This window comes from Myotis daubentonii, chromosome 13 (genome assembly GCF_963259705.1).
Source record: "Myotis daubentonii chromosome 13, mMyoDau2.1, whole genome shotgun sequence".
Lineage (NCBI taxonomy): Eukaryota > Metazoa > Chordata > Mammalia > Chiroptera > Vespertilionidae > Myotis > Myotis daubentonii.
In genome coordinates, this window is record NC_081852.1 from 52,585,387 (window position 1) to 52,599,177 (window position 13,791).

The 13,791-nt window shown below is 43.0% G+C and overlaps 1 long non-coding RNA gene across 1 annotated transcript; it reads right to left on the bottom strand.

Annotated features, from left to right (window-relative positions):
• Window positions 1–5,412: 5,412 nt before the first annotated feature.
• LOC132214333 (uncharacterized) lies at window positions 5,413–11,751 on the bottom strand. The gene is made up of 4 exons (XR_009448266.1): window positions 11,519–11,751; window positions 11,110–11,176; window positions 10,333–10,503; window positions 5,413–6,150 (listed from the first exon to the last, which is right to left on the bottom strand). It is a non-coding gene; the product is annotated as an uncharacterized LOC132214333 (long non-coding RNA).
• Window positions 11,752–13,791: the final 2,040 nt, after the last annotated feature.

Below are 13,791 nucleotides of genomic sequence, written 5' to 3' on the forward strand. Positions count from 1 at the left end.
AATCCATTTTGAAATCATGCATGGGTAAAAATCTGTTCAAAGTGCAAGACAGATCAACAAATTTTAATGTACCAGAGTATGAAGATGTCATTTATATGTTTCTAGATTCCACATTGCAACTGCCCTTTAAGAAACTACCATTTTTGGCCTGGCTGGTATGGCTTAGTGGTTGAGCGTCAACCTATGAATCAGGAGGTCACGGTTCAATTCCCAGTCAGAGCACATGCCCAGGTAGCAGGCTCAATCCCCAGTGGCGGGGGGGGGGGGGGTGCAGGAGGCAGCTGATCAATGATTCTCTCTCATCATTGATATTTCTATATATCTCTCTCCCTCTCCCTTCCTCTCTGAAATCAATAAAATTAAAACACTACCATTTTTGAATTTGGGTGTAGTATCAAAGAAGCATGACCACAACTATCTGAAAAAGTTATTAAAATATTTCTCCCTTTTCTACCTACATATCTTTGTGAGGCCAGCTTTTCCTCATATACTTCCACCCAAACAACATATTACAACAAATTGAATTCAGAAGTGGATAAGTAAATGGAGCTATCTTCTTTTAAGCCTAAGGTTAAAGAGCTTTATTTAAAAAATGTAAAAAATGGTGACACTCTTTTTAGTAAATATTCTTTTTTGGAAAACAGAATTTTCTCATAGAAACGTGTTATGTATGTTAACATGTAATAGATTTATTATTGGTATTCTAAATGAACTAATTGTACGTTTAAAAAAATTCTCAGTGTTCTATTCTACTGGAGTTAAATATTGATAGCTGTAACACACATAAACAAAAGTTCTCTGAGATCCTCAATTCTAAGAACTGTTGGAGAACTACTGCTTATAGGCGTAGGCAGCCAGCTGCCCTTTTGTCATTATGTGGCAAGAACCTGTTTGAAAAGGAAGCCGAGCGGAACTGCAAAACAGAGAGAGCCACAGTTCAGATATATACCAATATTTGGAACAAATTCCTAGAAGCACATACAGGCAACCCTGAAGAAGATTTCCAGTTACATTCTTTGCTTCAGCCAGATTGAGGTGGGCTATCGTTTGCAACCAAGGGTACTAACCAATAGCCTCATCTGCCTAACGGTCTGGTCCAGAATCTCTGTCCATGGCTCGTGCCTAGACTGAACACTCTCTGGATGACATTGTACTTTTTGTTGATTTTAATTGGTAAGTGTTTAATTTTTAAATTCCTACAACATGTGACATGTCAACCAGTCTCCTATAATTCAACTCACCTTGTATGTAGATATATACATTTTATTTCAAGGTGGGATTATTATAATGCAGATTAGGACCTCTAAACCCTGGAGATCCTTAAAACATCCTCCCAATTATTCTCTTGATTCATTACCATTGACAGTATCATGGGCCTGTATACCATATCATCCGTAACAGGACCCCGATCCCACCCCATTTACCCTGCTACCTTCCACCATCCCAGTGCAAACTTTTTTTTTTTTTGAGGGTTTTTGAAGTTTTCTTTTCTTTTTTTTTTTTTATTATTATTAGTTAAGGTATTACAAATGTGTCCTCATCCCCCCCATTAACCCCCAACCTCCCCCCCACACACAAACTCATGCTCCCATCCCCCCATTGTCCATGTCCATTGGTTTGGCTTATATACATGTATACAAGTCCTTCTGTTGATCTCTTCCCCTTACCCTCGCCCTCCCCTACTTTCCTTCTGGGGATTGATAGCCTGATTGCTGTTTCTCAGTCTTTGGGTCTGTCCCTTTCCATCAGTCTATGTTGTTCTCTATAATCCACAAATGAGTGAGATCATGTGGTATTTATCTTTCTCTGACTGGCTTATTTCACTTAGCATAATGCTCTCCAGTTCCATCCATGCTGTTGCAAAAGGCAAGAGTTCCTTTTTTTTTACCGCAGCATAGTATTCCATTGTGTATATGTACCACAGTTTTCTAATCCACTCATCTGCTGATGGGCCCCAGTGCAAACTTTAATGTGCATATGAACCACCTCGGGATCTTTTAAAATCAGCAGCTCTGGCTGGTACCTGAGATGGTTCATTTTTAACAAGTTCCCCAGGTGATGTCTGTGCTTCTGGTCCATGCTTAGCATCCTGAGTAATGCGATGCTAAGTCCTTATTAGTCTCAGGTTTGACATTCCCAGTTTGTACTCTTTCTTAGGAGTCCCCAAAGTCCAGAACATGCAACGAATTGTCATTTTATTAATCCATGAACTTTTAATTGTGCAAGGTTTGAAACTGACAAACGGTATGAGACACTTAGCCAGTGACAACCTGGTTAATAGCCTACCATCCTCATTTTAAAAAGCAAAGTAATGTATGCACTTAACATAAAAAGTCAAATAGTGCTAAAAGTTTTGGAACAAAAATGGCTGACCCCTGTGCTCCTCTGCTTTACCTCCCCCCCCCCCCCAACACACACACACACACAATCTCCAACCAGCTCCCAACCAATCTCCACTCTTTCAGCTTTAGTTCTGATATTTGCCTCCGTGTTTCTAAATACTGTGCATTCATTCTTTTTTAAAATTTATTTATTGTTTTTAGACAGAGGAAAGGGGAGAGAGTAAAAAGCATCAATTAGTTGTTCTACTTATTTATGCATTCATTGGTTGCTTCTTATATGTGTCCTGAACCCACAACCTTGGCATATGGGGACAACATTCTAACCAACTGAACTACCCAGCCAGGGCACTGCATTCATTCTTGATGAATAAACTTTATAGACATTATTCATTGACTTCCTGGACTGATAGAGGAGAGTCTTAGCTTGCTTACACTCCACCTTCCCAAGCTCCCTCTCATTCTAAATCAATATTTGTGTTTTTGTGATTAGAGCTAAATAGATATAAATCACTCCCAAGAAAAGTAGCAAACTCTGATCCCATTGCCTTTCTTAAACTTTTTTTCCCCATTAATAGTTACCTCTTTTTTATTGTTGTTAGTTTCTGTTGACCCCATGGAAAGGTCTTCCCAGTTCTCTAAATAGAATTTTCCACAGTCAGATATATCTCTGTTTTCTTTTGTTTTTGTTTTTGCCTGGAGCTTTCCTCTAGGACTCTTTCTCCACTTGAGCCACTTCATCCAGTTCCAGTTGGAACCAGTTGCCCTCTGGACTTGCCACACAGCTGTTGTCCTAGACTGTCACTACCATCATCCCAGATGCCCTTTGAATCTCTCCTGTGTTGCATGTCCTATTTCCTGGAGCCATATCTTTGGATTTCTTTGTTTATTTATTTTTGTTTTTCAGTCGAGCATACATTCAAATAACTCCTGAGTAGCATGGGAGGTAATATTTTTGAGACTTTGCAACTCTTGAAGCACCTTTTTCTACTCTCAGGATTGAGCAGGAATCTGGCCAAGTAGAGATTTCTGGGTTGAAAATCATTTTCATTTGGAACATTGAAAGCATTGCTGCATTGTCTTCTAGTTTCCAGTCTTGCTTTTGAGAACTCCCGTGCAATTCTTATAACTGCTCCTTTGTTTGTGATCTGATTCCCCTCTCCCTCCTTTCTGCCTTTCTGGAAGCTTTTAGGGTCTTCTATATACCCTGAGAGTTTTACATGTCACGGTACTGTACCTTGAGGGGTGTGTGTGTGTGTGTGTGTGTGTGTGTACGTTAAATTTATTCTTCTGGTTTCTTTGTGCCTGGAGACTCACATGAGTGTTGTGCTTTGACCTTTTGACCTCCTGGCGACCTTCCTGAAGGCTACCTCTGCAGCTAGGTCAGGTTTTCCTAGCTGCTGAGTGCTGTCGCTGGCCTGTTCTAAGAGGAGCCAAGTGGCGAGTTAAGTGATAGCCATGAACCCTATGCTGCCCATGTTTTGCCCTACAGTTAACAGAGATTAGGTCCACCAGTCACAAAACTCCAGGGCACCATGGATATGCTGGCCTAGGTGAGTGGTCTCACTAAAGCAGTGTACCACCTCCATACCTGTACCCAGTGGTCCTGAGAGCTGTGCTCCACAAACTATGTTCCATGTAACCCTCGTGCCCTGAGATGTAGCTCCCAAAAAGGATGCCATAGTTCAATAAGCTAGGAAAGGCTGCATTCTATAGACCCCCCCGCCCCTCTTGGAGAGTCTCAATGGAATCTGCATACTGAAGGTTCTGAGGATTTACAATAATCTGATTACCTTGACTTAATCCAGTCTTTTCCCCCAACTATTTTACCATACAATCAAGGAATACTTAGTGATATGCCATGAAATACTGGACTTCAGGAAATGCCATTCAACAGTACTGTAAACTCCATGAAAGCAGAAACTGTGCCAGCTTCATTTTGTGCGGTATGGCCAGGGTAGGGCCTAATACAGTGCCTGACACATAATAGACCCTTGACAATGATCTGTTGTATAAATGAATGATTCAGTGAATGATTGATCCTTTTGCAAGTCCCTGACATCCTTAGTACTTTCTATAGTTGCAAAATATAGTGCGTTAGTTATGTTGTTTTGCCAGCATTGAATTCTGTGCTGTGGTCTGTTGTCATTTCCATATGATATGTTTTTGAGGATGCAAGGAGATTTTTAGGCATTTAAAACGTGTTCCCTCTATGCACAGGGCTGGGCGAGAACAATTGTTTCCCATTAACCCAGACACTCTGAGGCCCTCCCCTTTCCTCCTTCCCACTGTGGATTGGGCTGGAGAAGAAGCTCAAGCAAGCCCTTCCCAGTGGTTTTTCGTTTCCGTGTGGTTGGCAAAGAGCTAACGCTGGGCCGGTTGGGCAATAACGATGCTCCCGGAACTCCTTCTTGGGAAGTTGCCAGGCTCAGCCTACGTGTCCATTTTTGAGAAGAAAAGGGCACCGAAAAAGGGAGTGAAATGTCCTGGAAACCCTGAGGTTTAGAAAGTATAGGATTTGGGGGGCTGTGGTGAGAGAGAGAGAGAGAGAGAGAGAGAGAGAGAGAGAGAGAGAGAGAAAGAGAGAGAGAGAGAGAAAGTGAATATCTTTCTCTATATTATCCTCAAGTGCAGGAGTAATAAATTATAGCCTGAAGCCAAAGCTAGCCCTCTGCTTATTTTTATACTGCCTGTGAAGGAAGAAAACATTAAAAGAATAATATTTTGTGACAGGTGAGAATTATATGAAATTCAACACTCGGTTTCAAATATGGAATACATAAAATCTCATTACAGATCATCAGCATTAACACATGATCACTTCCAATAGATTTAAATAATAGAGGTCACTAACTTTGAACCCCATTAAGCAAAATGTCTTTCCTCAAAAAATAATGTTATTCTTCTCATTAGGAGAACTGTATTATTTTTTTAAAACTGTACTCCATTGTTATTATTATATTTTGTTTTTTTATTATATTTTGAATTTCATTAATAATAACTTCATAGAAATTATTTCCCTTTTGCTTTTTTATTACTGATTTAGAGAGAGAGAGAGAGAGAGAGAGAGAGAGAGAGAGAGAGGAAGAGAGAGAGAGAGAGAAACATTGGTTAGTTGTTCCATTTAGTTATGCATTCTTTGTCATTGGTTGATTCTTGTATGTGCCCTGACCCAGGAGCAAACCCACAACCTTGGTGTATCGGGATGATATCCTAACCAACTGAGCTACCTGGCCAGGCTCTTTTGCTTTTGAAGTGCCTATGCAATAGCCTTTATTTTGCCTCTTGCCTGTAAAGCCTAACCTATTTACAGAAAAGGTTTGCAGACCCCTGCGCAAGTGGATTACCTGCTAAGTTAGAATGCCTTAAGCTGTCATATGTGGCAGGGGAGATGGGCGTTGAAGTGATTCATCTAGTATTCATTTAATCAACAACTTTTTATGGGAGCCTCCTATGTACTAGGCTCTGAGTGTACAATCGGTGGTTGAACTTGCCAGGGTCCCTGCTGGCAAGGAGTTTACAATCCTGAGTCAGGACATTGGAAATTCACCAGCCTCCGTGCACTTGTCTATGGGGTGAGGAGTCAAAGGGACACCTGACAACTTTGGAGTTTAAATGTGTCAGCTTGTCAGTGGGTCACCTCGGCCAGGACGCAGCTGCTCAGAGCTCTGAGAAGTTCCGGGAGGGCGGATCAGGAAGGAGGATCAGGTGAGCACCATGAGACCGGCAGCGGAGAAGCCAAGTCCAGGAAAATCAACCTATCTAGGTTTTCTGTCATATTGGCTCAGGCAAGAGGCCAGAGAGCTGGCACCTGAAGAGGAAAAACAAGGAGGTGAGCAAGGCTGCCGGTATTGAGGACTGTTGCACATTCTCTGTGAGGGCACAGGGATCCTGCTCTTGGGAGGCTGAGCAATTCTCAGGCTTGCTCCTTCCTTTAGATCGGAATTCTCTTTTCTGATGGCTGCAGCCTCCAGAGGACTTCACAGGGGAAGCTGGAGTGCTCCAGGCTGCTGAGGCCTTGGCCTTTGGTCCAGGCAGCATCCGTTGATGGCCTGGACTACACTCTGTTCAGCTTGGCAGGTATCAAAACCTACTTCTGCAACCTTTTTCCAGAGAAAAACATCCCAGAGAGGCCATCTGGGTGCCTCGGTGACCACTCCTGTCCGCGCCCTCCCCCCCCCCCCCCCCCCCCCTGCAACCTCCCATGGAATTCTGAGGCTCCAGGAACAGGGACAAAGGTCAGAAGCAGAGCACCTTCCCAGGACATCCCTGCAGCTCCCCCCTTGCCCTTCTGCTGCCAGAAACCACCCAAGAAATGGCGCCAAGGCTAGTCATAGACTTAATTCTATTTGCCTGATAAGCGCAGATAGACTCCTGTGAGCCAGTGATGGCGAACCTATGACACGCGTGTCGGAGGTGACACGCGAACTCATTTTTTTGGTTGATTTTTCTTTGTGAAATGGCATTTAAATATATAAAATAAATATCAAAAATCTAAGTCTTTGTTTTACTATGGTTGCAAAGATAAAAAAATGTCTATATGTGACACGGCACCAGAGTTAAGTTAGGGTTTTTCCAAATGCTGACACGCCGAGCTCAAAAGGTTTGCCATCACTGCAGTGTGAGCTATTCTTGCTAAGCCAGGGAGCAGCCTGGCAACGTGTGAACCTAACTGGAGCCCTGGAGCTCTGGTTCTGCCACTCAGTAGCATCTCTGTCATTTGAACTTGGCAAGTGACAACTTCTTTTTTTATTTCATTTTATTTTTTTAATCTTTAATTTCTTTATTGGCTAAGTTATTACAAATGTGTTACAAATGTGTCAACTTCTTATATATGCAGAGAAGATAATAATTGAACCTGTTTAAAAGATATGTAAACAGAAAAGTAAAAGTCCTCTTTCTGACTGATGAAGTCCTCCTCATGCATACATTATTAATGCTTTGGTTCAAATACTTTCACACTTTTCCCTAGGTTTATACTGACACAGATAGGAATGTATGTATACTTATGCATATTTTTACTAACCAAAAATCATTGTATATATTGGTCTACAATTTGATTTCTTTCTATTCAACAACTTCTCACATACATGATTTCAAGTCCATATATGCAAAATATTACTCTTTTTAACCAACTGCATAATATTCTTTAATGGATACAAGGTAATTATGCAACCTACTGATGGATATTTAGTTTAGTGCAAATGTTTTTCTATTACAACAAACCTTGCTGCAAGTGGACATGCATGTGTATAAATCTATGCTATTATTTCTTTAGGAGAAAGTCCTGAGAGCAAAATTGCTGAATAAAAGGTACACACATTTTAAGTATACGCATTTGATTCTACCAAATCCCCTTCCTCCCAAAGTTGTGCTAATTTACATTTGCACTAATGGTGGATGAGAGCACTCATTTCTATATATCCTTCCAAGCACTGGGTTCTATTAATTTTTAAATTTTTGCTTTTCCCTGACAACAGTGAAGTTGAACATCTTTTTATGTTTATTGGCCATTTGCCTTTCTTGCATGAATTATTTGTTTATATTTCTTGCCTATCTTTCTGTTTGGGTTGTTCTTGCTTGTAGGCATGTTTTTGTACATTAAGCATGGACATCTGTTGGCGGAAAGAAAGGACACTGTGTTTTGAAGTGCCTTGGGCTAGGGCTAATAGCACATCTGGAGCAGGTACTGGGGTGCCAGAGGTGTGTGTTTGATATTAGGGTGTTAATCCTCTGTCACCAAATATTTTACCTGTCTATTTGCTTTCAAACTTTATCTATGCTGTCTTTTATAATGTAGGAGTTTTAAATGTTTCACTATTCAAATCTGTGTGGGTTTTTTTTTTTTTTTCCTTTCTGGCTTCTTTGTTTCCTGTCTTGCTTAAGAAGTCTTCTCCATCCTGATGTTACATAATTAATCAACTCTGTGTTCTTTTAACACTTTTATGGCTCCATTTACTTACATTCATATCTTCGGCATTTCAAGAACTTCTATTTGGCGTAGATAAGGAATTCCTGCTACCAGCATAGATGATGCGGCTCTGAGGTTTTCTCCGCTCATCACTCTGAATGCATTAAGGGACCCATAATGTTTTGAGTAAAAAAAAAAAAAATAAGATGTTTGATGTGATCCTATCAATGTACTCATTTATCTGAACACTTTTACAAGTTGTTGATACTGATTATTAAAATAAATGTTAATTTGGTTATTCCTATGTGATGGGACTGCAGATGCTTTTACTTTTTCTCTCCTCTCAACAGTGTTTTCTTATTTTTCTGCACAAATGAGTATTATTTGTACGCTGGAATGTATTTAATAATAAAAGTATTGAGAAGAGTGCTATTAACCCAATACCTCATGTATGACCTAGACCCTGGCCTTGAAAAGAAACTAGCCTGTAAGCTTCTTGAGGGAAGTCCCCTATTTCTTAGGGATCCCACCTTCTCCTGTACCTAGCATGGGGCCTGACCAGCAGCCCCATGAAGAAGTGTGTGGCTCGATTGGTTAAATTCCCCCTCTAACTCCTCCCACAGAGGGTATGCCACACATGCTGGGAAAAGGTAACAATGTCAACATGAGTAAAGGCAACACAAATTTAACTTCCAGATCAACTCATCAACACCCATGGTCACTCCTAAATAGTCTTCAAAAATAATTTGAGACCAAGGGATTAGCCCTTGATATCCCAATGGTTAATTTGGATATTGTCTTCTACCTTTTCTATAGCTTCTGCATTTACATTCTCTGATTTTATACTTGGGCCAAATATTGATATGCAGAGAACAGGTATGACTGTGCCCACCAGTGCACTCATGGACTATATATGTCTTTTTTGATATCTGTATGTTCAGGATATTGGAGACTTCCCTTTTTAGGCACCAAGGCTTTATTTATTTGAAACATGTGAAAGGAAAATTTTCTAAAATAATATTCTGTAAAGCTTGCCTTGCTAAACAGTAGATATGGAGTGCAATCATTTGAAATTTCCCTGGAAAAGTCCTTATAAGTATCAGTTACTTACTAGGCTCCTATTCCTGATGGCCATTGGAGCTATTGACATGTGTAAGCATATTTGCCCTTAGGGCCAAATGGCTGGTGTTGCTTTTAAAGATCTTGTTTCTAGTTTTTCTTTCTCTTGTTCCCTTGGTTGCCTATAATGTTTCTGTCAGTCAACAGCATGCCTATCTCTAGCAGACGTACTCCCTGCTAATCAATTGTTTGTCATCTGTGGTAGGCCAGGAAGCCAGAAAACCAAGCATATTCTCATTCTGTGTAAACTAAGAAAACACATGCTCCAAGAGAAGATCTAAGGAGGTTTTATTCTGAGTAAACAATATGAGATACACCAATAAGTAATTTCTTTGGATTACTCAGAAGTCTTTGGGGATTTTCTTCCTGATCTTCACGTTGATGAAAGTGTTAGTCCTACTTTATAGATGAGGAAAGGGATGCTAGTGAGACAAGGTGACTTGGTCAAGGTCACATGGTAGCTGAGTGGCAGAACAAGCACTAAAACCTGGATGTCTTCCTCAGCGGTATGGCCCTTTCGGGTATGGCCCTAACCATGCTTTCTTGGATGACCAAGTGGCAGGAACTTGGCTGGGGCAGAACACGCTATTGCCTCTTCTGTGTTTGTCGTCAAAAGAGTGGGCCAGCTGCAGAGCCTGGCCTCTCTGGGAGTTTTACCCAAACCCACAATCTACCTGGATCCCTTCTGCTAACAAAGCAGGCCTCTTCATGGTCAGAAATTAGAGCCTGGGAAACAGCTGTGTTTACTTCCAGAGGGCTAGTTTATCACTGCTGGGGCCTGGCGGGGATTGTTCAAGCTTATCTTCTCTAGATAGCCATGTGCTGAGGGCTGCACAGTTCTGACCCAGATTGAAATCAGCTGCAAAACACTAGTCCTGAACACACACACACACACACACACACACACACAACCTCCCCTTGCTCCCCCCGCAAGGCAATTTAAGCCAAATGCAACTCACTGACCGTCCTTTCCTCAATAGGCCAACTCCTTCCCAGAAGGCTGAGAACTGAGCCAAGATGGCAGGTCAGCGAAGGTCTCAGGGCACTCTGTGGAGCCAGGACCGTTTCCTTGAGCTGGATACCTGCCTCCTGCCCCATATGCCTCATTCTCATGTCTTTCATGCAGGGAGATGCCTGAGTAAGAGGGCACATAGGAGAGAGATGGTGAGCATCAGGCTGGGGAATGGTCAGGAACAATAGGCAGCTTTTGAGCACTGCAATTTTATGCAAACCCTGCACTATTTTATTCAGGGAACGAAGCCCTTATAAAAACGGTGGAACCCAGTCTTTCCCTTTTAGAAATTCCATTCTGGTTGCTCCAGGTGGTAGAGAACTAACAAAAGGTTCCCGTCCCCACGGCTCTGATCTGGCCACTGCCCTTTCAGTAGCCTTTAATGTCTTCCTACAAGCAGGCCCCATAAAATCCAAGCTATCATTCAAGACCCTTCATGGAATGGCCACAGCTTTATCTCCCTTCCAGCCCAGAATTACCCTCTCTCTGCTCTCAACATTCTTAGTCTTATTCTCTACCCCTTCCAGTACACTTATCACTTTTCACTGCATACTCTACTTATTTTTATGGGTCTTATCATTCCTACCCATCTAGTCTATGAGCCCCTTAAGGGCAGGGCCTATGCTTATCTTTGTACTCTGAGTTCTTGCAACGGCGCAGGCTGTTCTGGGGTGCTCAATAACATTTGTCTAATTAAACCAGAAACTCCCCCACAAGGCTGAGTTCACCTTGACAGAGACATCAACACATCCAATTCCCCGCTGTCCACAACAGGAAGGACATGGTCACGCCATCCTGCACAGAGAGCATGTTAGACAGAAACCTCAAAGGCATGTGGCCCAACCCTTGCATTTCTGAGATGGGGAGACTGAGCCCCAAGCACTGGGCTAGGAACAGTGGATGTTATTCATTTGAGCGGAAGTTTGGCCAGCAGATGTCACTTCTCTAAAGTCAGACAGGTAGAAGGTGGTAGCCTGGGGTTTAAACCTAGGTCTGCTTGACTCCCAAACTCAGTTTCTGTTGTATAGGGGCCCCCCAGCCTCAGCCCCTGAAAAATCCAGCTGTCCTGCTGGTTTCCCAGAAACAGGCTCTGGCTGACCAAGGCCTGGAGGGATTAGGCGCTAAGGCAGGCGGTACCTGGCTCCAGTCCCGTTTGAGCTCTGTGGCCCGAGAAGCTGTTGATGAACTCTGCCTGTCCCAGGCCTGGCAGCCCAGCTACCACAGCTGGGCCTTTTCACAGAAGACCCGTTGGGCAGGCACTAGAACATCACACAGAGCCTTTGTCCAGAGGGCTCGGTGTTTTCCAGTGAGAAGTTTGCATTGGCCATGCTGTTGGGGCTGGAGGAAGTAGAGGCCTCCAGCCTCCTGCCCATAGGGCACTGCTCCAAGAGGGCAAAGCCTGCAGCTCCCAAGAGGGAAGAGGGAGGAGGGGAGGGGAGGGAGCGTGGGCCAAAGGGAATCCAAGGAGTAACTTGGGAGAGAAATGGCCTGGGTGGTATTCGGTACAGTGGTTTAGGAACTTGAATCAGATTTTGTGTTCCTAGGCTACAGTGGGCAGTGGAAACAGCTCAGGCGGATGGGTCACTTAGGTTCAAGTCCTGCCCCTAACCAACTGTGAGGCTTTCAGCAATTTTTAAAAAATCTTTCTGAGGCTCAGTTTCCTCATCTGTTGGGTGAGGAGATAATAGGAGTATCTTGCTGGGGTTGGTGAGGATCAGACATCCTGGAGTGTGCAGGGCACACAGTAGTCACCCAATACATGGTGGACTTTATGACTGTTTGTAAATCTGCCCTCAGCTCCAGATTTCTGAATAAAAGGACAGAGCTGCAGAGAACACCGGTGATGGTGACTGAGGAAAGGAAAGGAAATCACTGTGAGCAGACCCACAACAGAGGAGCTCTGCCCGAGAAACAGTTGTGGGGAAGACAATCTGTTTCCAATTAGGGAGCAGCCAATGGAAGGACTGTGAACTTTAGACTTGTTGATTCATAAATGTTTTAAATTTAGCATGTGTATGTGTGTGGTATGTGTATGTGGTATGTGGTATATATGTGTGTGGTGCTTATGTGTGCGGTGTGTGTGGTGTATATGTGTGTGCGTGTACAGCATGTGTATAGTGTGTATGGTGTGATTTCAGTGTGATTTCACCTTATAACTTCAGCCTTGTCTTTCACCTTCAATAGTGCTGTTAAAAAACAAATGTCAACTGAGTACATTTGAAAATCAATTTGGTTTTATTAAGTGCTTCATAATCGAGCAGCTTCCCAGTTAGCAAGTAGAAGGGCTGCTCTGAGGGGTTATGTAAAATGGAAGGCGTTTATGGGAAGGAGCTACTAACAAAATAAAAGGATTATTTTTAGAATAAGATGTGTTCTTTTGGGGAGAGGGCAGGCAAGGGATTCTGTCATAAAGATTGCCTCTTCTTTCTGGGGGGACGATTGAGAGGGCCCACTGGACAGATTAATGGTACTTGACCAGAAAATTCCAGATTGATTGATTAAGATTATATTTCTAGGAAAGGTTGAAATAACAGTTAGGTCAGGTATTAAATGTAGGTTTGGTATCATGGACATTCACACAAGTGACACCTTTTGGGGCCTGTAGTTTTCTCTTTAACAGTGCTGAGTAACAAAGAAAGGAAAGGAACATTTATTATGTAAATGTTTGAGTAAAAGGTTTTTTTGCCTAATTCTCCCAAAGTCTCCTAGACAAGGAAAAATAAGGCTCAGAGAGGTCCCTTATCTAAGCTCAATCATCTGGTTAATTTCAGAGGCCAACTCTAGGCACCCATCTGCCTGACAGCAGAAGGTATTGTTGACTTGACTCTTTGAAGAAGAAACCCCCAAATGCAAATAGGGTCCTGTTGTGCGGGCTGATACTCAGGCAGTGTTTTTTGTGTGGTATGTCAGCCAAATACCTGTGCTCTGTTCTGGCTCCCAGACTTGCAACTTCCTGTGTGGCACCTCACCACTCTGGTTTTATTTTTGTCAGCTCTTCCTCTCAACCAGCCCTCCCCCTAGGGAAGCAGGCTCTGTGAGAGCACAAACAGCTCAGGGGCTGTTGGGTCTGGCCCCTAGGCTGAGGCGGAAATATCAACTCTGCCTCCTCGGGCTGGGCCAGAGTGTTCCTGGGACAGCTGGAGTGTTATTCTGCACGTTCTGCCTGGAGTCTGGCACGGCTGGGGTCCCCGGAGAGCTCCAGCTTCCAGCCCTTTCTGAGGCACCTATACATTGCCACAGTCCCCCTGTTTGGTTCACTCTCTGCTAAGCCAGGCTTCAGCTGCAAGCACTGAAGCCCGATTGTTGCAGATTATGCTCCTGTGCAACTCCCTGCAGACGTAGTGACTGACAGACAGGCCACTGCTGGGCTAAACCAGGAAGTGAAATCCCACTGATGCCTCAAGCAAACG